This window comes from Centrocercus urophasianus, unplaced genomic scaffold, assembly GCF_019232065.1.
Source record: "Centrocercus urophasianus isolate 14NV4802_14NV808 unplaced genomic scaffold, USGS_Curo_1.0 seq_73, whole genome shotgun sequence".
Classification (NCBI taxonomy): domain Eukaryota; kingdom Metazoa; phylum Chordata; class Aves; order Galliformes; family Phasianidae; genus Centrocercus; species Centrocercus urophasianus.
The window spans coordinates 2,491,365-2,517,235 of NW_024885344.1; positions in this window are offsets into that span (position 1 = coordinate 2,491,365).

A 25,871-nucleotide genomic window follows, 5' to 3' on the forward strand; every position below is an offset into this window, starting at 1 on the left:
GCTTCACCTGTTACGAGGTTTCAGGAGACCAATGTATCATTGCAAAGCTTGCAAGGGAATTCCAGTGTGCTTGTGAGAAGGGATAGGGTGCAGAAAGTTTTGCTTTTATGCAGTGTCGTAAACTGAGTTGGGAAATGAGGTATATCAATTTACATCTGGTGATGATTTGAATCCTTCCAAATGCAGAAGTAGGAACTTTTTCCAGGCACAGATTTTACATACAAAGAACGTGGTTATACCACTATTACTACAGCACTGGAAGAGATCAGGTGTAGTGTACCATATGTGTTATGACTATGGGCATAAAATACCTATAAGTTCAATATGGCTGTGCTTAGTTAAATGTAAAGAATGTGCAATTCCTTCTTTACTCCATGCCTTCCTGCCAGTCAGTTAAAGAGTGTGCTCTGAAAAGCCCAGTTTCAGGAGGTACTCATCCTGCCAAAGCCGTGTGTTCCTTGTCTTTGTGATGCTGTATCATGTTAATTCCCTCTGACCTGAAGGCTTTGTCCTTCCAGCCATAAAATGTGAAATTAGAAATTGCATTAGGAAGAGAGAATGAAGAGGGGAAAAAAAAGTCATTAAAGTTCATTGCTAAAAAAGGATTCAGTTACCTAAGGGTAGACTATATGAGTATCCCTTGATATCCCAGCTTTCAAATAAATCTCCATGCCCAGTCTTTGGAAAAGTCCCCACAGATGAGAAGTTTAAGGAGCTCAAATGAAAATGCTGAGCAGGAACTTAACTTTACTAGGGGCAACCTTAAGAGAACATCAACCAAGGCTGCTGCATGAAATTCAGTCTGTCTGCAAGTGTTTCAGTGATCTGTGGTCTAACTTTCCCTCTAGGATGAAAAACACAGAGAGCAGGAAAGTGGAGACATGCATAAGAAAAAGAGCATTTTTTCTGCTGCTACCTAAAGGGAAAAAACAAACATGAAGGGAAGCAAATCTGATAGCATACTGGAAGGTGAAGGGGTGAGAGGAATGCAAATGTGCTGATTGAAGAACCACTGTCCTCTGCAAAGCCCAGCTGCTCACAGTCTTCTTTTCTTCTAGTTCCTGAGCAATAGAAGTATATACAGTAAAAAATCAGCAGCTGGGACTCATTTTGCAAGGAAACAGCACCAAGCAGAATTCTTCCCTCCATATTTTATAATTTATCTGAAGGCTACAGACATCTGTTCAGGCCAAGGGGAAAAGAGGCATGAGGGATTTGGGCTAAATTCAGCACCACTTAGGAAAGATGCACCTGGCCTGCCATTTGTTATGTTCTCTCCTCTCTTCTTTATGATTTATATTTTATAAATCCCTTCCATTGTGGCTCCCCCCACTTCCCTCCTTCTGTTCCAGTTTGATCAGATTTTAGAGGTTCAAAGTGTATTCCTGTAACTTTAATTAAAGTCATTTCCCTCTGCCCTGCCTGTTAGAACAGATGCATTGGAAATCCCCAGGCACATCCTTCCTGGACAAAACTGGGCACAAAAACATATAACTGCATTAAGACAAATTCCCTGTGCTAATTGCTTTTCTCTGTGTAGCAGAGATGTGCTGAAAAGAAAGCAGTTCTCCATGCTAGCATGTCTACTTTACCCTTTGCAATCACTTTATAGCAGGTATCTGATTTCATTCTTGCACTGCTTGCCAAAAATGCTCACAATAATAAAAGCTTTGAGACATACTTGGCATGGCTTTGGACCTTTATTGCATCTCCCACCCATAACCTGGGGATACCATAACATTGGCTAGTTCACTGAATGTACCGTTCCATATCCAGTGAGATTCAGGTATGTGGCAGATTTGGTGCTGTTATCTCTCATCTGAATTTTAGGCTGAGAGAAGAATACAGCCTGAGGTGGAACCAAACTTACTATGTTAAATCACGGGATAAGGAAGGAAAATACATCTGTATGATTATATTCAACACGAAAGCATCAGCTCTTTGATTTTTAGCCAGCTTGTGAAGTAAGCTAATTAGTCTATATGAACCTGTCATGGAAAGCATTTAGATTGATATCTTTCCTGCTATTGGACTTAGCTGCCAATCTGGGCTCTTAGTTGTCCACTTAGCTTCCCTCTTCTCCTCAGCTTTACTTAATGGAGATTTATTCTCCATATGTTACTCATAACCCTGAGTTAGTTCAGGCAAATGCTAATTTTCCTCTCCTGCAATTTCTTTAAAACATTGCAGATATTATTGCTTTCCTATCTGCACCTTTCCTATCTGCTGTGAAAGGAGAGTTCTTCCAGGTAAATATCTGCCCCTCTACAGAAAGTCACTTCATCCAAAGACTAACCCAGGCAGCAAAACAGCTGTTTGGCTGGCAAAGATGACTTTAGCAGTCTAAGCATCTTGGCAGGCTGTGGAGGACAGCATGGATCTGACAGTGGTTGTGGCATGGAATATATAGTGCTGTTGGTGTTGGGGGAGTTAAACCCAGTTATGTGCAGAGGTTAAAAAGAAAGTACAAGATCAGTACAACAGATTTTGTTGTTGGGTGAAGATATGTTGTATACTTTTCAGGTATTGTTGGATCCCAAAGTCTTCCAGATTCTTAGAAATACTGAATGATATAACTCCAACTCATCCCCTAGAATCTTATACAGACTTACACTAAAATGAAGAAGGACAACAGCACTGACAAAGGCCTTTCCCCTTTCTCTGCACATTCGTTTCTAGAGACTGTTCTCCTCTCTAATTTAACATGGCACACTGGGACTTACCATCTGTTTCAGAGCCCTCAGATGAGCAAAAAAAAGCCATGTCCTAGAGCAGAAGACAAAATTTTTGAGTACCACACGGACTTTCGTCACGGCAAGGTTTTGGAGAACATTTTAGTTTAATATTATAAATAGTTCTTTTCTTCTCTAAGTGCTTCTCAGGGGAAGAAAAAAAAAAAAAAAAAAAAAGCAACTTTTGCATTATCAGTCCCCAATCCCACTCCTGCTTTATAGAGGAAAAGAGAAGTCTGTCATTCTTGGATAAAGTCCCTTTTCCGTCTCTGTCCCAGCATTTCTGAAAGAAGTGCTCATTGCATAATAGTTTTCTAACCCCCCTCTGTGCTGCATTCAGACAACCATTGGCATTTAGATCCCCAGTCTTCCCCTAAAATGCACAGTCAATGCGCCATTACTTACAGACCCTAATAACGTCAAGGTCTTGTCTAAACCCCATTAGAGTGTTCCAATTTTGTTTATTAAAGAGAAATCATATTGGGTGGATCTATGGTCTGTAAGCCATACTAAGCATGGCCAACACCCAGGCTGTACATCTGGAAATTTAAGGAAATTTAGGATCTCCACTAGGCTTATATATTTTGTAGTAAAACTATCTGGGATGGTAAGCAAACATCAGGGACAGCACAGAAAGCAATCACTGTGAATTAAAATTTGCAAATTAATAATATCATTCAAGTGTTGAAATCCAATAGCCCACTGATGACAGCTATAATAATACCTATTAGTAATTTCTCCATAAATATAGTGAAAAATCCAGTCATATAGCAAAAGAAAATGAGCCCAACAGGAAATGATAGTGAACAATTACCATCTAATGGATAGGCATTAAGCAGAATTCCTACTACAGGGAAAATAACATGCCTTTTAAAAGAATTCAAGGACAGAGAACAAGAAGAAATGTTCTCAGGTCTGATTTTTTTCATTAAACATTTTTCAAGCTAACACTGGTAAACATTTTGCTGTGACTAAGAATTTCATGACTATTCAATACTACACTAGTGGCAAACAGTCAATAATATCAGGTTGTGCAACGTCACCGTTCAACATAGGTTGGTGCCTGAGTGCTATTTTTAAATCTGGAAAATATTTACAGTGAGATTTTAATTTTCAAGCCAATTGTCATTCTGGATGAGACAACATATTCAAAAGTGTGTGTTTAACAGAGAACAGATGGGGGGCACGTAATGGAGCAAGCACCACTGACAAATCTTCAGGATAACCAGTGAGGTTTTAGAAAGCAGGTTGCATAGGATACGAAGAACACCTTGTGCCTGTGAGGGCTGTGAGCACTGATGCATACGCTGACAAGGTTTGCACAGCTTGCTTATGTGTACATTTGCCTGTGCGCACTACACTGCAGGTGAGAAAAGCCTGAGCTGCCATGAAGGCATGGAGATTAAATATGACACACAAAAAAGTCAGTGATCATATAATTGCTACAAGTTCGGGCATTTCTGGGGGCTTTAGAAGCTAAATTAACTGCTTCTCCTTACAAATATTCCTTCTGCATTTTTTCTCTGCTCTTTTTTTTTTTTTCCTTCATGCTTGGTCACAGAAAGATGCTTTTGTTTTTTAACATTAAAAACAAACATAATGAATTGAAACTCTCTGAGTAATGAAAGTACCTTGGGGCTGAGTTTGATGAAAATGAAATACTAGTGGGAATGGAAGAAAAGATTCACTTCTACAAGTATATGGATACACAGTCCATGCCCAGTCCAGTTGGGACAGGGCAGTCACAACTTTGGTACTACATCTTTTTATTTCATTTTATTTTAAGAGATTTGCCATATTCATGACAAATATTTTATGAAAATTCCTTACTTCTCTTTTCTGTGCAGGCAGCTTTGTTTTCAGCAATGGATGGTGCTGTTATTATCTATCTGGTAGCCCAGTTGCCCACTGATACAAAATTTACAAGAAGATAAGATGCCTGAAGAGTGCTACCGCTATCATGCCTGACTGAAATTGAACAGCTTTTCTAGATCCTTCCAAATAGAGACTCCTGGAAGGCAACGTGTGCCCTATTTGGGAGGACCAGCAATGATGGGCAGAGGCAGACCTGCTCTGGCACTGAGCAGTTGGTGGCAGCAGGATGCGCATCTCTCCAGGACTCTCTGCTACTTGGCACTGCTTTCCAATCTTTCCTCCCCATGTGGAGGAACCTAGACCACACAATCTCAGCCACTGTAAAATTCAGTTTTTCCTACTCTGTTGTAAGCCCTTTGACTGTCTTACATCTAAAGCACATGTGCTCCTTCTCCTTTTCTATGACAGAAATACTGTGAGCATCTACTTGAACCTGAGATTGCAGAAGCTAGTTTCCCAAATCACAGCACTTTTGTCCTTTTGCCATCAACCCTAATTTTTTCCCTGGAAAAGCTGTTTTGTATTGTTTTTAATTTTATTTAATTTTATTTCATTTTTCCCCAGAGCTCTCAAAACAACATTTGCTCTTAAAATGGTTCTAATTTTAGAAGCATATGATCACAATGCCTTGTTGCAGTCTTTCCTATGGGAAGAAACAGTTATAACTCAAGAAGTCCGGAGAGAGCTGTGTTTACTCAGAGAGGGTACTGAGAGAATTCACTGAAGGAAAAGAGACGAACTTAACTCCTTTGAGGATACTAACTTAGTTGTGCATTTGTGCTTTATCAGGATATCCACATCAAATGAACTGCAATGAATGAATCACAGAATCACAGAATCACAGAATGGCCAGGGCTGGAAGGGACCACAAGGATCATGAATCTCCAACCCCCACATGCAGGGCCACCAACCTCCCCATTTAATATTAGACCAAGCTGCCCAGGGCCCCATCCAACCTGGCCTTGAACACCTCCAGGGACGGGGCATCCGCAACCTCTCTGGGCAGCCTGTTCCAGCACCTCACCACTCTCTCTGTAAAGAATTTCCCCCTGACATCCAATCTAAATCTCCCCTCCCTCAACTTAAAACCATTTCCTCTTGTCCTGAAGTCATCAACCTTTTCAAAGAGTTGCTTCCCCTCCTGTTTGTAGGCTCCCTTTAGGTACTGAAAGGCTGCCATGAGGTCACCCCGCAGCCTTCTTTTCTCCAGGCTGAACAAGCCCAGATCCCTCAGCCTGTATTCATAGCGGAGGAGCTGCAGTCCCCTGATCATCTTTGTGGCTCTCCTCTGGACCCTCTCTAACAGCTCCCTGTCAAGACAGGAATCAGGACTCAAAATTTTGCAGCTGCTTTGAGGGTACAGGTGGGACAGTGATCCTAAAGACTATAGGTGATCTTTGGAAAATACAGTCTTTATTCTTCCATGATTAGGATGCATACAAAGCTCTCCTTCTAGAATTCAGATAGTCCATAATAGTCCAGAATTTTCTTTTTTTTCTTTTTTTTTTTTTTTTTTTGCTGTCAAATGAGTAGGAAAAAGCAAGTATACATAGAATTGCAAATCCTGTTGTTTCTTATCATATGTCATACATTCTTTGAGGCAGAGGACCATGCTTTACTTGCATGTTTATACAAAACGAGCACCTCACAGCTTTTCTATGTCAAGTGCGACCAGTTCTACAAGCAGTAAGCATAGCAGTGGAAATTAAAGTTCAAATGAATATCACCCCATTGGAAAATAATTTCTGTCCTACCTAGAGAAAGTAGTTTCTCTCTGTTGGCTCTCACTGACACAGAAATTTAGTTGTGATTTTCCAAGTGCTGTGATATGGTGTTATTTCAGAGAATTTCACCACAGGCAATTACAGGTGAACTAGTGAATCTAGGCTACCTTTTCATCCATTCATCAACATGTCAGATTGCCCCATACAGAGGCAAGAAAACCTATCTATTGCAACTAGATGAGCTATTTTGTTAGAAATGTACTATATAGCATATAGTCCTCCCTGCCTAAAGAATTGATGAAGTATCTATTGCTTATTGCACTGAGAATGACAAAGTATAAGAAATGTCATCTTAAGTTGTTTGAATTAGTCTGTGAGCTTGCAATTGTGTGGTATCTTTCTTAGTATGGTGTGTCTCTCCCTGGTTAAGGACTAAATGGTTAAACCATTTTAAAAATGAGTATATTAAATTGAGATGTCTACATTTCTTTAAGGTTTTCTTCTGTATGTGTGCTGAACTTACAGGTGTTCCTTACCTTCCCCAGTATCTTCAGCTTTGGAAGACCATTGAACGCTTACGAACAAATCTGTGAAATGGCCATACAAATAATGTTACATTAGAATTTTAAAGGATTCTTACTCATTAAAATATTCCCCTTTAAAATATTTTTCAAATGCTGTTAGTATTTTTTTGAAGCTGGCTCCCGATTAGCTCTCATACACAGTGATGCATCTGAATGCATTTTATTAGACTCCATCATTTGATCTTTGACTTATCCCCAGCACTCCAGGCCAGCACAATCCATATCAGAAATAAACTTTTGGAGGAAAGCCTGTAGGTACATGTGATTTCCTCTGTTGTACAGGGAGCCAAAGGAACTAGTTGATATTGCATGAGGAGCAACAGAAGTTTCATCTGTTGCTCTTGGACTTTGCTAGGAGAGAGGAATTTGAACAAAAAAGAACTTGGATTATTCAGTCTGCTGACTGATCAAGTACTAATTTTGGTAAGCATTTAGTTTTTTTACCCGTGCAGTGCTGTTGATCAGGGACCATCCTCTAAATCCATTTGGTCTTGTACTGACATCCTTCAGATTAGGCAGGCAGTACTCTCACTAGGATGTTTTTCCTCATGATGTATTGCTATGCAGCCATCAAGCTCTCTCTCAGCCCTCAATAAGAGATAACTGAGCCAAGCTAGTTTCCTCTCTTGGGAACCTGAGCTGAGGGAAAGGCTCAAGTTTTACCTTGTGTATTAGCCATCCTTTTCTGTGGGTCTAAATAAATAATATCCATTCATGGATAACTGGAAGTTCTGCCAAGCTATGATCCTTGGTATTATTCCTGCCTCAGTACATTTGGGGATTACTGCTCTTTATTCCTCTCACACTAATGTGTCACTGGCAGTCTGGATTTCATAGATTATCACAGAATCAAGGTTGGAAAAAACCTTTAAAACTCATCTAGTCCAACTGTCAAAAATTGTCAGTAATCTACAAGATTTTCTTCATTTTTGAACTGTTGATTTTAGTGTGTGACTTTATATGTTATACTATTCTTATCAGTGAAGAGACTTTTCAAGGTTCTCTTATATTCTCCTCTTTGCTCTTTTCGTTTATCATGTGCACTACTTCCCTACTTTTCCTTTTACATTTATCTGTCCTATACAAAATACATCCCTCATGCAAAGTAGCAATGGGAAGCTAGGGGGTAGAGGTAAGAAAATCAAGACAGAAACCCTCTGGGCCCCATTAGCATCATAGAGAATCTATATCCTACCTTGGAAGACAAATCAGAGCACATTTGTCGGCTTTTGCTAACTCTTGTTTGTTTCAACACATGATTTATCACCAGGATCTCCTATCACATCTCTGAAACAAAGCCGATGCTTTCCACTCTTTCTTATTTCTACATCCACTTCAGATTCAGCCAGCATCCATTCCAATATCTTGGGGAGGGCCATGTTCGTGCAGCCTGACAATAAAATCTATATCTTTATTCACATCACTTTGTGAATTCATAAAATGGAGTCGATGGCATCCTAATGCTTATTTCATCTCTGGGTCAATTTTAAGCAGATCCTTAGAATACAGATGCACCCACGCACTGGGGAAGTAAAGACTGCTATCACTGTGATGAAACAGAAAAGAAGTGGCATGCAAATTAATAAACTGAGAAGGAAGCTGATCTCTAAACAAATGGTGTGTAAGCTCTGATTCTAACTTTCCCAAGCAAAAAGGTGTAAAGAAAAAAGAGAGCTCAGCAGCTTCTCTCCAATTTTTGCCCTATCAAGGTGAAAGGCAGAATTATGGGTCTGTCCTTGGAGATGAATGTTGGGAAGAGACTTAAGGGTGCAGAATTTCCTGAAGGGGAGCAGACGCAGGTATACTTTTGGCTATAAACTCTTTCCCTTCCCATGACTGGAACATTGTAAAACGTTCACCATTTAGAAAAAGAGACTGATACGACAAGCTTCTGAGGAAGATGGTATGGGACTGTGAGTCTGCAGCCCACTTTGAGTGTTGTGTATCCATTCCTGAATGTATCATGCAGGTGTGCCCACGATACTATGCAGTCAAATTGGGTTGACAAAAAACTCCAAGTCCCAAAACATTCTGTGCTGGCTGCAGGTCTACCGCTGCTGCAGGAGCAGGCCCTTTCTGTAAATACCACAATGGTAGCTGTGAGTGGCACAGCCTCTGTTAGACCTCCTGACTACTCATGCACTGAAGTATGCAGATTTGAAATGAAAGGAAAGAAGAAAATAAAGTCTCCTGGAGGGGGGAGGACAAACACATAAAGATGATTTCTGTTGACTCCTCATGACTATTCCTGCTTGCTTCCTTTGTACTACTGATCTGATGGCACATTTTATGTGTGTTTTTCAAAAAAATCATCAAACATGGCATTGATTTTTGGAAGCAAAATAAGAAGGAAAAGCAAATGGCAATACATCAAAACAGACAGTCATTCCTGAAGGAAAGATCTTTAGAAGGCAAGTGTCAGGCAAGCTTTCACTTCGCCCACAGTTTTGAATTGAGTGAACAAACTCCTGGGCTGACATTACAAATTTATCAGGACGTTTCACTGTGGGAGATGACAATGCATCAAACTACAGGCAAGGAAAGAGGGCAAGGTGCAAGGCAACATGCGAGGAAATTCCAGCAGGGCACTAAAGCGCAATCTCTGCTGTTCCACTCCATAGGTCTCTCTAGGCTACTGGCCCAACTTTTGACTACTCTCACAACGGAATTTTTTTCATAGTATCTAATCAGATAGTCCTGTGTTGCCAATTGCCTGTTGACTCACAAGAGCTGAATAGAGGAAAAATTGCTTCTCTTTTCTCACAGGCTATGTACTCTTGCTAATATAATCCAATGTGAGATTGGTCTTTCCACAAGGAAAACTGCTGGAACACTGGTGACTTGTGATAAAATTGTCCATCACAGATCCATCCTGGTAACAGAACTGGATTTCTCAGAGAAAGTGGAAACTCACGTCACTTGGAGTGCCCATTTCTGTGAACTTAAGAAGGAAAAATTAAGAAACTGATAAACATATCTTTTAAGTGTGCTTTACAGACTTGAATCCAGGTCCCAAAAGTAAAGAAATCCGCTGGAGCTCTGCTGCATGCCAAGCAGAGAACTTTTGTTATATTTCTTCTCTCACAGATCCCTAGGATCTACAGTTTTACATGCTTCGATGCAATAAGGAAGAAAAAATAAATACAGTAGGCATATTTTTAAATAAATTTGAATGTTTTTTCATCTCCATTACTGAGAAAGTGAGTCATCTTTACTCTATATACATTCAGAATCTGAGAGCTTATTTTTGAACGTTATATGCTGTGTAATAAAACTTGATTTAGTAAGGGGATATAATTAGAAAAGATGGAAGGGAAATAGTATTTCACTGGAAAATTTTCAATACTCATGTTGAATAGAACCAACACTCAGACAACTCTATGATTTTATTAACTTAAACTCTGGTAATGAGCTGTTTTCCTTCCACTTTTGCTCCTTTTTTCCCAACTTTCTCTCATGCTCTCATGCTACCCATGTGGATGTGAATCCATTTTCTCATGAGTGGGATCTCTAAATCTGTGTGAATGCTATAATCCATGACTTTTTTCACATCATACACACAAGATTTATGGACAATGTGATGTCTATTAAAAACAAAAGACAACAGCAAACTGCTCGCAAACACAACATAGATGAACCTTTCTCATGAGGCTGTAGGAAGACAGTGTGCACCACACTGATGAAATGTGGGACTGTCACTGAGCTTCAGTCAAGCTAAGTTCTGTTATTTGCTTTTCTCTCTTCTTCATCCAGTCCTGATGGTCCTGGCTTGCAATAAGGAGCCAAGCCAACGGCCTGTTTCATATTTAATGCTTCTCATTCTTTGCTTTTTACAACAGGTGTACCTGAAATCTATTGCTGTCACTAGTAAGTGATCACACAGCCAAATAACACATTTACACCATTGATGCAACTCAGCTCAACAGCTGCTCCTGAGGGAGCCAGTGATTCAAGGTTCAGTACAGTGGAGGAGGATATTCCAACTGCAAATAATTTCCAGCTGTTCATTTAGGTGTGTATGCTAAAATCCAGTAAAACTGAAAAGATGTTGAAATGTAAAAGCTAAATAAGTTTAAATAAAAGCACTGAAATCAAAAAGTGGCAATTCAATAGAAAAGAATTGAGATTACTGTTACACATTCTTTGCAAACTTCTTTGTGACTTGTCTGAGAAGAAAAAAAAGCACACAAAACAAAATACGATGAAGTCTGTAACAAAGAGTCAGGAGGTTCAGATCAATTCTCCAGTTCTGTTTAATTCTCCATCGCTCACTATCATTGTATTTACACCTCCTACATAGTCTTCCCCTTGCCTTTTGTTTTGTGCTGTTAGGGAAATGCCCTGTTGGGTTCCTAATCTTGACTTTATATATTGTTTATTAAGTGTGCAGAACATGTTTTGAAAGATATATGTCCCATGGTACATCAGCTATGGCAGACTGTGATAAGTTTTCTCACAGCTTGGTAACTTGTTGAAGCAAAAGCATTTGCGTATGGTAAGGACTAGAATGATCAATTTGGTGGTTTGAAGTCCACTGATTATAGGGTGTTGTAGGTTTATGTAGGTATATGGTAGTGTTCTAGTTTGCACTTCACCATATAGTATGGCACCTAGCATAAGAAAGGGTAATTTTCATGTGTCATATAATTTATGTTGGAACATCATCACATTAAAATCACTTATTTCCTGTCTGAGGGATATATTTCTAACCACATAGCAATACATTCTTTTGATGTCCTCATACTTTTCTAATGAAAATTTAATAATAATACATGACAATTGTATTTCTGAGGTGAAATAAAAACTGGGCTGGATAGGAGACATTTTTAATGTGCTATGAAATGAACCCTTAACTATTTTTCACATAACCAATTAACTACTTACTCCTAAAGCATTTATAAAAGAAAAATGGTGGATTCTCTGATGATCTGCAGTCTTCACAGTCAAAAACCTTTGGAAGAAGTACCCTACAAATAATTAAGTAGCTATGGGCTTGGTGTATGAATTGTGAGGAGAAATTTCATAGTTAAATAGGAGATGATGTAACATTCTCTGTAATTACATTATTTAGAGCTTTCAAAGAATTAAAGAACTTTCTTCTGTAGCTCTCCAAGCACTTGAAAAATTAACCTACTGTACTTAACCATGTAAAAGTCATCCTCACCTTTCTCAGCTGGGGAAACTGAGGCATAGGGCTGGAATGCTGGGTGTCATCTCTTCAAGGCATTCAGCTGTTGATGCAGAAAGCAATTTTAGCTTCTGTGCCCAACTTGCATGGTATAATAATAAATGGCAACAGGAGAGCATGGAAAATTGACATCATCCTTTTGCCTGTTACTCTTCCCCTGCATTGACAGATGGTTCTCTGTAGGCAACTGTGACTCCAGATGACCAAGTGGATCTGCTGTTATGTATTACAGCCCCATAGAAAGAGACTCTGTGTTCAGTGGATGGATCAAACGTTCACCAAGTAGACTGAGGAAGGAGTTTAAGAGTCATGAAAAGTAATACTGAATTTTGAAGTACCAAAGATAATGCTATTGCAGCCAGAAATTAAGACAGTATTTCCCTTCTACTATTTGCTTTTTACCCCCAAAATAAGTCATTGATTCATTAACCACCAACCTCTAAAAACAGGAAAAAGAAACGTTAATGACATAAAGAACAGAAACTTCATGCTTTAGTTTTTTAGCATGTCTCACAATGCTGTCCCAAACAGAGATGGACATAGATTGCCTACATAACAGTTTGGCCTTCTCCCCCAAGTAGCTGCTCTGGCCAAATTTTCTGATCAGTGATGAAGAATCATCAGGCCAGCAACTGGGACACATGCACCCAGAAGCAGATGGTAGTGACTGTGCTCAAGGATGAAAGCTCTCTGCACACAAAACTGGCTGCAGAGGGAAGCAGGCTGCTTAATCTGCCTAGATAAAATTCTCCCTCCACTCTGAACCTCATGTAGTTTATCTGGCTTCTGCCTTCTGGGAATCCATAAATGGTACTTCAATTTCAAGAATCCATAGTGTCCAGAAAATGTGAACAGGAAAAAACAAACAAACAAACTGGCCTCTGTAGCACTGTGCTCTATTCGTATTAAAGAAATACTTCACAGTTCTCACAGACAGGAGAAGCAATTGTATTAGTGATTTTAGAGAAAGCACTACTCTTTGAAGGACCGCAGACATTGAGAACTGTCACTGGCTGTTTATGTACATCACAGTCTCCTATTTGTCCACATATCCACTTCCAAAACCTCCTGGAAATTCAAGAGAGTCAACTTCAGCATTTTCTTCCTTATTTCTCAGAAGCATGGTAATCAAGTTCAGTAAGGGAACAATTCTTTATCACTATATTAGAACATTTTGAGAGTAATCCAAGATTACTTTCATTTAGTCAAACTCTTCTCTACTTGTCTGAATCCATCTCATAAGAAAATGTTCAGAAGAGCAACTGGTATTCCCCAAATACTCTTCAGCAGCACACTGCAGGGGTTGATAAGTTCTGTTCTGTGACACAGCATCTCAGTATGTGCTGCCCACTGTCTGCAGAGGTCTTTTGACACAGTGGTAAATGAGACATGAGTTTGTATCACTAAAAATAGGTGCACATTTCTTAAGCACGCTGTAATAAATTGAGATATCCTCTTTCTCTTTCACACCTGCTGGAATTTGGAAACCTGCAACATGTGTATTACATGACCAAGGTGTTTTAATCAATAAGATTCACTTGATGATGATCTTTGTTTTCAATTCCAACAGTTTGTTCTTCTCCAAATCTGTTGGATTCAGCTTCATGGATAAACATTCCAAAAGCACAGTAGCAAACTTTATAAAAAGCAGGCAATAGTACTCACTATTCATGTGGCTTTTTCCCTTGTCTTCCTGAACATATAGTGACAAATGAACTGCCAAGTCAACCTGTGTGATGTGCTTACAGCATCACATTTGGGAGCTTTGAAGGAAGCTGGTGGAACTGTGAAGAAATGTCACAAATATGCAGTAGCCTTGCCTTTTGCCTACTGCTATATGTAATGGAAGGCCCAGGAGATGGCAGTTTAAATGAAGGCTGTGAGGCAGGTCTGGTCTTACTTTGCTTTATAAGACAGTAAGTAGACTGGTGAGGCATATCTTCTATTTAGAATTCAGTTTTTGCCTTCATAATGCTCATTTAAATATATATGTTTGTCCTTACAGAAATTACTATGACACACGTAGGAGGAAATACGGAGGAAATTATTAAGACCTAATAAAATAGAAACAGCCAACCATCTACAAAAGGAGAATATAATACAAAACAGATAGAATCCCCACTGTAGAACTAACTCATCTCAAAGCCATATTTTTTTTTTTTGTCTGCCTAAAAACATAAAAGCACTGTTTTTTTGTCTTGTTTTTCCACACATAGAAGCAGTGTGTTATCCAAAAGCAGATTAAGTTAAACTTTTCCTCCCAACTGGCTATTGCTTATAACTAGAAAACAATCCCAAGGTTAAGAATATGCTGAATATAAGATTTACTGTTAACATTTAGACCATATTTTAACTTTTGTGTTAGCTATAATAAATAATGATTCTATTGGTGAACTGGAACATTCAAAGGGGAAAAAGTATCTTTAAAAATAGCTTTTATAACAAAGCTCATTGGCCCACCTTTAAAATTAGATTGTCAGAAGAATTACTACCAACTGTAATGTCGCTATTACCAGAATATGTAAGTAACAATAGTGTGTAGAAACTGTTCCTATAATTTTGTTCCAGATATGGAGAAGGGTGGGAAGGAAGGAAGGAAGCAAGGAAGGAAGGAAGGAAGGAAGGAAGGAAGGAAGGAAGGAAGGAAGGGAAAGAAATATAATCAACTGATGAAACAAACAGTGGAGACGATCTCTTTCTGAAATATAAACTTTTGGGGATTTCTTTGGTAGAGTGCCTAATTAATGATTTGAGGCACTTTAAAATGAGATGGTTGGTCTCTTAAGCTAGAGTAAATAGCCATGGAACTGTCATAGATCTTTTCCAACTGGATCCTCCTAGATCAGACTCCTTCTGTTTCTTCTAGGAAAAGTGGGGAGGTGACCTATACTTATTAGAAGGCCTGCCTTCTTAGTGAAAAAGGAACAATACCAGAGAGGTGAAACAGCAAAGTAATCAGACTTTACTCAGTTAGAAAACTGCTTTTGAAGTCTGCATGCCTAATCTTCCAGAGCTGTTTAGTAAGTGGATGGACGAAAAGACAAATGCAGTTGGAATGTTCATCTTAACTCTCAGACCTGGTAAAAAGTTTCCTCCTAAATCGAAAGGACATTTCAACTCCTTGTATTTCCATTAAAATTTATTTAGCCCCTCATTTCTACTAATACCTTACAGAATTCCAGTTGTCCTCTGGGAAGCTAGTATTCCTATCCTTTTGAAAACTACTGTGTTAAATATTTACCTCTAAATAACGGACATTTCTATTAGATCTTTCGCAATGAACTCTTTCATGTTCATCTGTTTTTGTTTTTGTTTTTGTTTTTCTGTATAGAAAGAATATGTACACTATTTGTTAGCTTGCTTCTTTAATGCCTAGGTCACTTTTGCTGTCAGAATCTATTTATTGAATAAAAATGATTTTTTTCCTTCTCAAGATACAATGAAAAATGTGCAGGAGTTCCCAGTACAGGGATATCGGTTACTAGGAAACACAGTCTCAAGGGATGAGAGTGGGAGCACAATCCTTGGACTACAAGGTTTTTCTGGGGAGGATCATACAAGATTTTGAATTAAAGAAATAATGATTTAAAAAATGCTTCTGCTGAAGTACAAGGTTAAAAATTAAAGTGGGGATGTACAAAATAGTCTCACAACAGTCTTGTCCTGTGAAGATGTTTTATATAATGGTCCAGAGTTACAGGGTTTCTCTCAAGAATTGAGTTGAAAACATTCTTGAGCAGAAGAAAAAAGATTTGCAGAAAACAAAGAGGGTTTTTCTGTTCTTTAGCAGGAAAACCTCTGTTGCTTGGATCTAGTACTGTCGTGACAGGTATGAGATCTCTGTTTCTACATGGACTTATACTTGTTAATACCTTTAACCCTTAGTAGTGAATGGATGCTTGGATATGACTTTGGAATATAATCTTTGTTAATATTTGTGATTTTCTTAATTACTGTCAGCTAATTGGCAAAATTACACCTCATCTAAGAAGAGTGATAAGTGATATCTTCTGTATGATTTGTCTAATGCTTGTGTTTTATGCCCATTCAAAAATGGAAACAAGTCAGACAGAGTCTTCTGGGAGGAAGGACAACACTTCTCAGGGAATAGATGCTGTAAACCGCAGTAAGAAAAAAAAATAGCAAAAAAAAATATAAAAAAGAATCATAGGAAAGAGTCCATGGAAAGACTGTGAGATGACTCGGTGGAACATGGGAAAGACCCACAGCCAGGCCTCGGACATGATGGAAAGAAGCGCTTGCTTGGCCCCAGGAAAGACTGCAGAATCAGCTACAAATCAAGAAGCTACTGTGTGATTGAAATTAAACATCAGTGCAAGTGCCTGCCTGAAAATCCACAGTGGTCATCAGTTCTGCATACGCATGATTTCTGTGCTATTTTTCCTAGTCATTGAGTTAACAAGTTAATCATTTTATTTAATGGCCTAATGAAATCCAGCTTCATTCAGTTTAAGAGCTTTTTGATCTTCTTTGGATGGCTTCCTACAAGGAAGAGAACTCAGCATAGATATGCCTGCCTGCCTAAGAGTCCTGTCACAGTTACGCTTTTGAGAGATATTATCCAAAGTATTTCCCCAGTGGCTCTCTGAATCTCTTACAAGAAATCCCATAACACGTGGTAGGCTACATTAACAGAAATTCCTTAATGTGGTCTGGGAAAAAAACAACGTAGGAAGTGAATCATCCAGCACACCTTATCCCAGTCATTTACAGTACTGAATCAAGATTCGAAGTATTGCTGTTTCAGTGGTATTCTTTTCTAAAGGGAGTTGTAGGGTAAAGGCTCTTCTTTAGCCTCTTGCAGATTCACCCATCTGTACCTAATGACATATTACAAGTCTTGAGGAGATCTGAACTGGGTGAATAGTCCCATATTCAAGAGCTGAGAAGACCACTGCAGGAGTAAGTAAAACCCTCTTAGGCCATTGCCAGAGAGACTGTCAGTTAATAACCTATTATATCTAGCCTGCAAGGATCATGTAAGTAAAGCATTTTGCCTCTGGCTATTTGTCTTAGATGTAATTAGTGTGTGTGTGATCCTCTCATGTTCCAAAACACAGAGAGGAGGTAACTGCTAGAGCCAGCTGGAGCCTGGCCCTATGAAGTCGGTGCCAGGCACTTCGAAACAAATACGAGTCTTTCCCACCCGGTGGTTTGAAGTGCTAAATACATCAAAGGCAGACAGCCAGAAGCACTCATGGAGTTATGCGCATACGATGTGCTCAACACCACAAGAGGAGCTGCTCTTACTCTTGACAAGTCGTTCTGATGTGAATGGAAGAATAACAACAAGCTCTCTTACACTTAGCTCCAAGCAAATATGTAGAAGGTAGTGGTAAGAAAAACAAAACCAAAAACAAAAACAGAAACAAAACAAAACAAAAAAAACCTTCACTGTCTATTAGCACCAAGAAAACCATTATAAAGTATTAAAGGCCCTTCTGAATTGGGAATAGAATTTTGAAGCTCAGAGCCTGCGATGGTCTTATATACCTTTAGAGGCTGAAATGCCTCTTGAAGGACAAGAATGGCTCTTGGACTCTGTCCTTGTAGGAGACTATTTGGAGGAGTTTTCCATGTCAGAGGATAAGAATATTTCTATTAGCAGTATTGAAGACCAGTGACCCAACCTCCCCTCACTAAAACAAAACAAAACAAAACAGGGCCTAGGAAAATCAAGGGACATTACTAGGTCAAGGCAAATTACTGTTTGGTCTATCTCAGTGCAATTATTCTCATGGATACACAACAAACAAGCTTTCTTGGTTTAGCCAAGGTAGCAAATGTTGTAGTGACGTGAAGGTCTGTAGGTCTGTTGCTGGCCAAAAAGTCCAGGAGAGACAATGAACCTAGGAGAAAGGTTCACGAGAACCCAGAATTAGTCACTGTCTTGTGCTCATCTCCAGGGTTCTCCAAAAAAATGTCCATAATTAGCATGTAATAAAAACTGAGCATTTACAGAAACATGTAAGTATCTTGCTAAACTATAGCTTGGATATTTAAGAGCGTAGCTTCCTCTCCTAAGCTTTTGATTTTTATTCATTGACAAGCTTGAATTTGAGGGTGAGGATTGCCAATTTGGAAAGAACAAAGTTATCTCATTAGAATTTTGCTGATGAGTTGACCGTGCTCAGTAACTCCTAGAACAATAAATCAAGAATATCAGATTAGCAGAATCATTTTTCAAACTGTCCAAAGATCCAAACCAAGAAATGTCATGTCTTACATCAACTAATTCACAGCAAATAGCTGTGAAATATCTTGACAGTGGGTACTGAAAATGCTTAACATGGTTGATTTCAGATATGCATGAGAAATACCTAATTGTAGCATCAGATACATGAAAATCAGATTGCACCTCTTAGTGGACATTTGGTTTAGTATAACTGAAAGAGATCCTTTTAAATAATTCTGGAAGCTTGAACTCCTTTCTCTGTCCATCAGCTATGTATTCATGTCCTCGGCAAGAAATGTAAATGTAAATGCGAAGGAAAATCCTACTTAGGTGTTAAGACACAAAGCTTGATTTAAGGAATGTCTCTTCCAGCTTGCTTTTGAAACTGCTCATTTCAGACATGAAATGTCATGGACCGTGACCTTTGAGCAACAGTGATCTCAGTGAAAGTCTGGCATTTGCATGTGGTGGACTCCAGCCAGCAGCAAAGTGCTCATACTCATCAGCCTGTCTCCTGTCTCCTGCGGAACACAGAAGGAAGGTGAGAAGATTCATATATGAAGGTAAAGACAGGTTAATAGGTGAAGAAAAAGCTGCACATGAAAGCAAAGACGAGTGTACTCACTGCTTCCCATCAGCAGGCTACTCCATGAAAGTCAGGCCCTGGTCATTTTACTGATTGCTTGGGAGAACAAATACCATACAAAACATTCTCCTCTTCTCCTTTTCTTGAGCTTTTATTGCTGAGTACTGTGTTATATGGTACGAAACAGTCCTTCGGTAGATTGGGTCAGATGTCCCAACTATGTCTCCTCCTAATTCATTGTCCACCCCATCTAATTGCACAGGATGGAGTGGGAAAAATAAAAAACTTTGAGTCTGTGCACGAGCCACTGTTACAGTGGCAGGAAAAGTTGGAAATTGCAAGAATCTAACATCAAAGTCTTACTGACCTTGTCAGTCACTTTCTTTGGCTTCCCAGGAGGAATCAGAGTCAGGTGGCATGAGTCCAAGAACAAACTACTTTTGAAATTTTGTCTGCTCCAGTCAAGGACAAGGTTCCAGATTGTTCAGCTGGAGGTGTCTTCTGTACTGTACAGACATGCAATACTTTCTCGAGGGTGGGAAAAGGAAAAATAAAACCTTTAATAAAACACAAAAAAAACTTTAATAAAATTAAAAAAAAAACAAACACAAACACTTTGATGAGTCTTGCAGAATTTCCACATGGCATTAGGACAAGTACTGTGGAAAAAGAGACTAAAGACAGTTCATAAGTAATTCTAAAGATAGTTTATAAGTAACTTACGGACATTCAGAAAGATTGACCTTAAAAGAATGAAATAATGAGAAAATCCAAGTGAATATTCAGACACCGAGTTGGAAGCTAGGAATTGGCAAACGATCAACAAACATTTAGGTTAATTATATGTGACCAAGGACCGAAAACAAGAGAAATGAATCAATTTGAAGTTGAGTGGACAGGAACATTGTTTTCGGCGTGCTTTTTCTTCTAGCATTTTTAAAAGTGCATGGGCTGCTCATTTCCTGGGTAACTGTTCTTGCATACTTCTGCTCAATAGCAAGTGTGAGTTACTGTGAGATCTCTCAGCCTTCATGTACTAAAGCACACATCAACTTGTCTTTCCATTTACTGGAGGGTAGCCATACACCCAAAGCATAGCAAGGAATCATCTGATGCTATTACTTTGTTCATGAAACTGATTCTTACACCCAGGCACATAGAAATATGAGAAGGCTGACAACTTGCAATAGTCAGTAGCAACTACTTTCAGGAATAATGATGAGGAAAAAAAGAAATTAGGAGTCATAACAGTAAAGTCTTAAGTGAATCATGGATTAAGATAAATGTTGTAGGCGACAGATAAATCGTCTGAAATGGATCAAAACAATGTGTTTGCAAGTGACATCTTTACAGTGAATCTGTGCAACTCATTGTAGAGTCTTAGATTGGAAAATACTTTGGACTTTGAAAAAAGGTTGTTGATTTTTCCAGCAGGCTCCAAACCTCCCACATAATAGATCATCACAGTCTCCTGTCTCCTTGACAGTCATGCTAAGAAAACGCAAAGGTTTTTAAAATATTACCTGTGAGTATTTTCTGAATTTTATGAGTTCCTAGCGAGTCCAGGACAGGATGAGGCACCAGTCCCACAGCTGTCTTTCAGGCTAATGACCTTGCATCATTAAACAGTGATAGACTGATCACACCATGAAGATTGCTTTAAATTCTGCCTAGTGAGACCATTAGCAAACACCAGCTGAGACTTTAGAATGTACCATTACCTTCTCCTTCTAGGGAGGGCACACGGATGATGCTTTGACAAGTAGGATTCAATCCTGCCTGATTGGTATCATGAGTATGTTGTAAATTTCCTAGGCAAGGCTACAGGATATTTTGCATAAGGTCATCATTGTAGAATAGCTCCTCTAGGCACTTAATCATGCTGCTTTACTTGCAGTGCTAGTTTGAACTCGGGGAAGTGGGATATTTTAGTGGGACAGAGTTAGGATAAGAAGTATGCAGCTGATCACTATTTGATACAAGGTGTGTGTAATACAGCCTCCCTGTGTACTGCCAATCACTGGCTATCATAATGAACTTCTGATTGCTACATGATGACAAGAAGTGTCCACTTAATTTGCTCTTATGAGGAGCTGACTGTCCCCCCACACTGTCTAATAACCAGACAGCTTTCTTGCCTTTTCCTCCCTCGTTTCCATTCTGCTCCATAGTCATGAAAACAGGGTCCCTCTCTTCAGGTGGGGCTCTGCAAGGTCAGACAGTAGGCCCATGTATGAACAAGCAAGCATAACGCACTGTGAAGTTCCATTTCTACTCTGTAATTTCTACTAGCTCTCTGTGTATTTGTGCCAAGAAGAGCACATCTGGAATGGACAAAACCTACTCCATAAACCCACAGAGAAGATTACATAAATTTTCCCTTCCCTATCAACTCCATTTTTTTTTATGGTAACGATGAATCACTAAGGAAATGGATCTTCTAAACATTGTCTTTGCACAATTTAATGACTTTCCACCAGTCCTTTTGCTGCTTCAGCCAATAAGCTTATCCAGGGCTCAGCTGCTGCTTCCAATATAGTTTGGAATTTTTCCTCCAGTACTCTGGAAGGTGATTTATTTTTCTCCACATTGTTATCACATAAGTCTGGTTACAGGTGCAGCCTCCACATCTATGAGATAGTTTCAAGCCAGTTCAGCTGACCACAATGATAGCAGGACTTGGGGCCTTGATCTTTACATGGGGAGTTCTGAGAGCCACTGGAATTAAGAACTCTTCAGACTGCAATGCTATTGCTTTGTTCTGAACTGCTGTCTCCTTCTTCTTTTGAGATAAGAAGGCTTACACACAAGAAAACAACACAAAGTCATAGTCCCCTAAAGATTAAAGCAAAATACATCTCTCTTCCCAGGGATCCCCTTGTTCAGGCCTAAAAGCTGCCACAATAACTAAGAAGGGTTATTTAGTCAGTTCAAGGTTCTTCTCAGTTATACCAGAGAGCATGAATAGTGAATTGTTGATCCCTCGGGTAAGGAGCACCTTTAAATGGGAACTTCGAACTCGCTAGGGATTCCAAGGTCTGATGCAACAGAAACTACAGCACTAGGCTCTCTACTGGAATTAGGAATTAGTTGATACAGCATTAAAGGAAGGCAGATCCAAATGGTCTCATTTTTCACAATTTATGAGTCATATTTAGCACAGGTGCTCCAACAGCTTTAAGATGGCTGTCCTAAAGATCAGCAGACTTTGAGGATGTTTAAATTCAGACCACTTCCAAGAAATTTTCTTTCAAAACTCTATCACAGTATCCTTGACCAAATTACTTGGGAGAAAACAGTCAGAAACAGTTTGTGTGTTTACTGTAATGTTAATACATATATATTTCAGTGTTTTGAGGACCCTAACTCTTTGTGACAATTACTCTGAAAAATTGAAAATTATCATATTTATTTTCTTGTGAGATAATCTTCAGAACTTTTAGGAAAACGATTTTGAAGAAATGTATTGCAGTCCACCAGTTTTAGTATAATATCCTTACACAGATTTCACTTGTTTAAACCCTCTCCCAAAAGCAGCAAGGTAAGCAAGAGTTCACCAACATCAAGTATTTCTTCTAGACCTGCAAAAGCACATCATTCCTGTGCACTTACTAGCAACAAAAATAATCTAAAGCAATTTCTTTCTGTGAAATTCAGCTTTTCTCTACACTTTATCACCAAAGATTGAGATCGACTGCATGAAGGAATTTAAAGGATGCAATTAGTCTCTTTTCTTCAAGGACACTGTATTGCAATGGCCCAAATAACAACAGTTTCTCTGTATACAATAACAAGGTAAAACCCATACAAAGCTGTATACCTGGTAACTGGAGCATGGCACAAGCAGAAGTGATTCTTTCTAACTACTAAAGAGTAACCTTACATATCAACACCAAGGCCAGTGAAGTTAGGGAAAGTATACCAATTTATACTGGCTGAGAAACTAGTTATGATACAAACTTTACGAGTGAAACTTCCAGCACTAATACAGTGCTCTATATGCATTGGGTGGTTTGCCTCTTCAATACCATTGAGTCCTAACCACTATAACTACTTTTACTCCATGAAGAGATTTATGAAAGTGATATTATGCAAAGCTATCTTAAAGGTAAAGGATGTGTCTAACTTTAGTGGGGAAAGCAGGGATGGAAGAAGGAGATCATTTAACCACATGGAAAAGCCAAAGAATCATCATTCTACCTAGATCATGTCAGGAATATGGCCATGGTAAACAGCTGAGCCACTGCTGTATCTGAGGCCCTTTCTGTTGCTGGGAAGAATCACAAGAGTTTCTCTGAGCAGGATAAATACTGAAGTGAGATCCAAAGCTGATCAAAGCGACAGGAGTGATTTTCATTTTCATTTCCAAGAAACAGAGAAAAAATGTTTCACAAAGATTTTATCATATCATTTTAAAAAGGAAGAGCCTGGCTTCAGATGTAGTGTGTCATCAAGACTCCCATTTAGAGGGAGAACTTACATCAAGTGAGGGTATCAGCCACACAAGTCATAGAATCGTAGAATCATTAAGGTTGGAAAAGACTTCTAAGATCACCCAGCCCAACCTCCAGCCCGTCCCCACCATGCCCACTGACCATGTCCTCAGTGCCACATCCACACGGCTCTGAACACCTCCAGGGATGGTGACTGCACCACCTCCCTGGGCAGCCTGTGCCACTGCAGCACTGCTCTTTCTTTGTGCAGTCCCCCTGAGCCACCTCCATGGTTCAGGAAAAGAGACTGTGGCAAAAAAAAAAAAAAAAAAAAAAAAGGCAGAAACATCAATTCTGCATCAGTGCAGGAGTCTTCAGAAGAGAACAAATTTCTATTAAAAAAACAATTCCGGAATTTTCTGAAACAAGCAAGAGGATCTGCTCCAAAGAGTTTAAATTTACAGATAAAGCATCAGAGTAAAGTTAGTCTTTGGCAAGGAAAATGCATCCTGCACATTAGGTATGTCTTAATTAACCAAGTCTTTTACTTTAGGGAATAAAATATTGCCCTTTGCTGTTTGCAGCACTTTCTGCTAACCCAGTCTCTTTGTATATCTTGAACCTGTTGAGCAACCAAAGCTTTAAATTGACTGCTAATTCTGTGTTGGGTCAAATTAATTTTGAAACCAGATTAATTAAAGCAGATGAAGCTTTGTTTATCCATTATTCATGAAGCTCATTGGAACAGGGGAGAGTGCATTAGCTTTATTTAGGATATTACTTTGCTTTAATGAACTCTTTTTTTTTTTTTTTTTTTGGTCTTTTAATGCTCCTTTTGAGAAGGAGCTCAGCTTTGTGCTGTTGGCTTTTTTCCTTTGCACTTTTTTTTTTTTTTTTTTTAATTTTACTTTGGTGGTCCAGTGCAAACAATGTAATTAGTAGACTTCATTGCTCAAAAAAGCCACAGCTGACAATCTCCTGTAGAGACTGACTGACTCTCCCTGTCATTCGGCAGAGGGGAAGAAGATCATGTGTGTGTGCCAAGCAAGGATCTTCTGCTCATCCTGTCCCATACCACTGGAGGCTATAGGGATGGTGATGATCACTGCTACATAGCCAAAAAATCCACAGACCATCAGAAGAGGCTTCTGATAAATAAACTAGAACCACCTATGAGCATTTCAGCATTACGGTGGATAATGCAGTGAAAATTTTTTTCCCCTGTGGTGCAGTGATTTATAAAAGCCAACCTAGACATTAGGGGGTGTGATGTATGGGCTAGAAAATATTACTGGATGTATTACAGTGCTACATGCACAAATGGTGTATCTCCTCTGGATGTGGTTTAGTTATAGCAGCTCTTTCTAAAACAATGTTTTGAGACCTGAGATACTACTTGTCTCAAAAATGAATGACATTTACAAGCAACTGGTAGACTTGGATTTCTCAGAGCAAAGAAAACAAAAATAGAGCTTTATTCAAAGCTCTATTTTTGTTTGATAATGAATTTATGTTTGATAATGAAATCAGCTAGGCAAACATAAATTTAAACAAAGGAAAGGTCTTCACTAAGTAGGTTGGACTAAATTAAACAAAATACCAAGATACCAATTAAACAAGATATTATGGTAGGTCTGTGTACAAAGATAAAAGAATAGTCTGCAACTTTGGAAGGCAAAACATTTAGCACTGCTGAAAACCAGATCTTCTTCCTGCAAAACAGAAAGGGAAGTGGCAGAAGTCATTGCTAAGACATGTAAATGAGAATTGATTAAACTGGAGACATGAGAGGTTACACATATATTTTAGGAAAACATCCATGTACAGGAATCTGAAGTTATATTTCAGATTGTGATGCAACAATAAAAAGTATAGCTAAGTTTTCAAAGAAAAAAAGTTATCCATTTTCCTTTCACCTTGCCTGAAGAATATGGCATTAACCTCTGCAAAAAAAAACCAAAACAAAACAAAAAAACAAAAACCTCCAACCAAACAATAGTGAAAATCCACAGGATAATACACCAATCGCTTGATCCTGTAAATTGTGTTATCTGAATGTCTTATGATCTCCATGTATTTATGCTCACAGTCTACTAATGGATGAGGGAAAATTATTTATGTTTTAAAATTGGGGAACGGAGGTGAAAAGAAATGAGAACTCTGATGTCCAGAAGTGTTTGGGCACTTAGCTACTGTGATTTCACACAAAGGCCACGGTAATAAGGAGCTGATCTTTGAGTCTAAGGTCTATTCCTCTAGTCACTGTTTTGCAGTCTTTTTAAGATTGGGTGGTCCGAATTGACTATTATGGCAATTATTGTTTGTATCTGTCAAGGAAAGAAGAGGGGGATGGTTGCTAAGCAAAAGAGTACCGAGCAAGGGAAATGTGAAGTGGTTAGAGAGATAAAGGCAAGAAGCTGGAATGATGAAGTGAGAACTTATGTTCCCTGTATTTATGGTGCTTTTATTAGTGCTGTATGTTTAGATAGCTGAAATGCTGTTGTAACATCACCACAGCAAGTAGCAGGACCTAGAGAAGAGGCATGAAAGGAC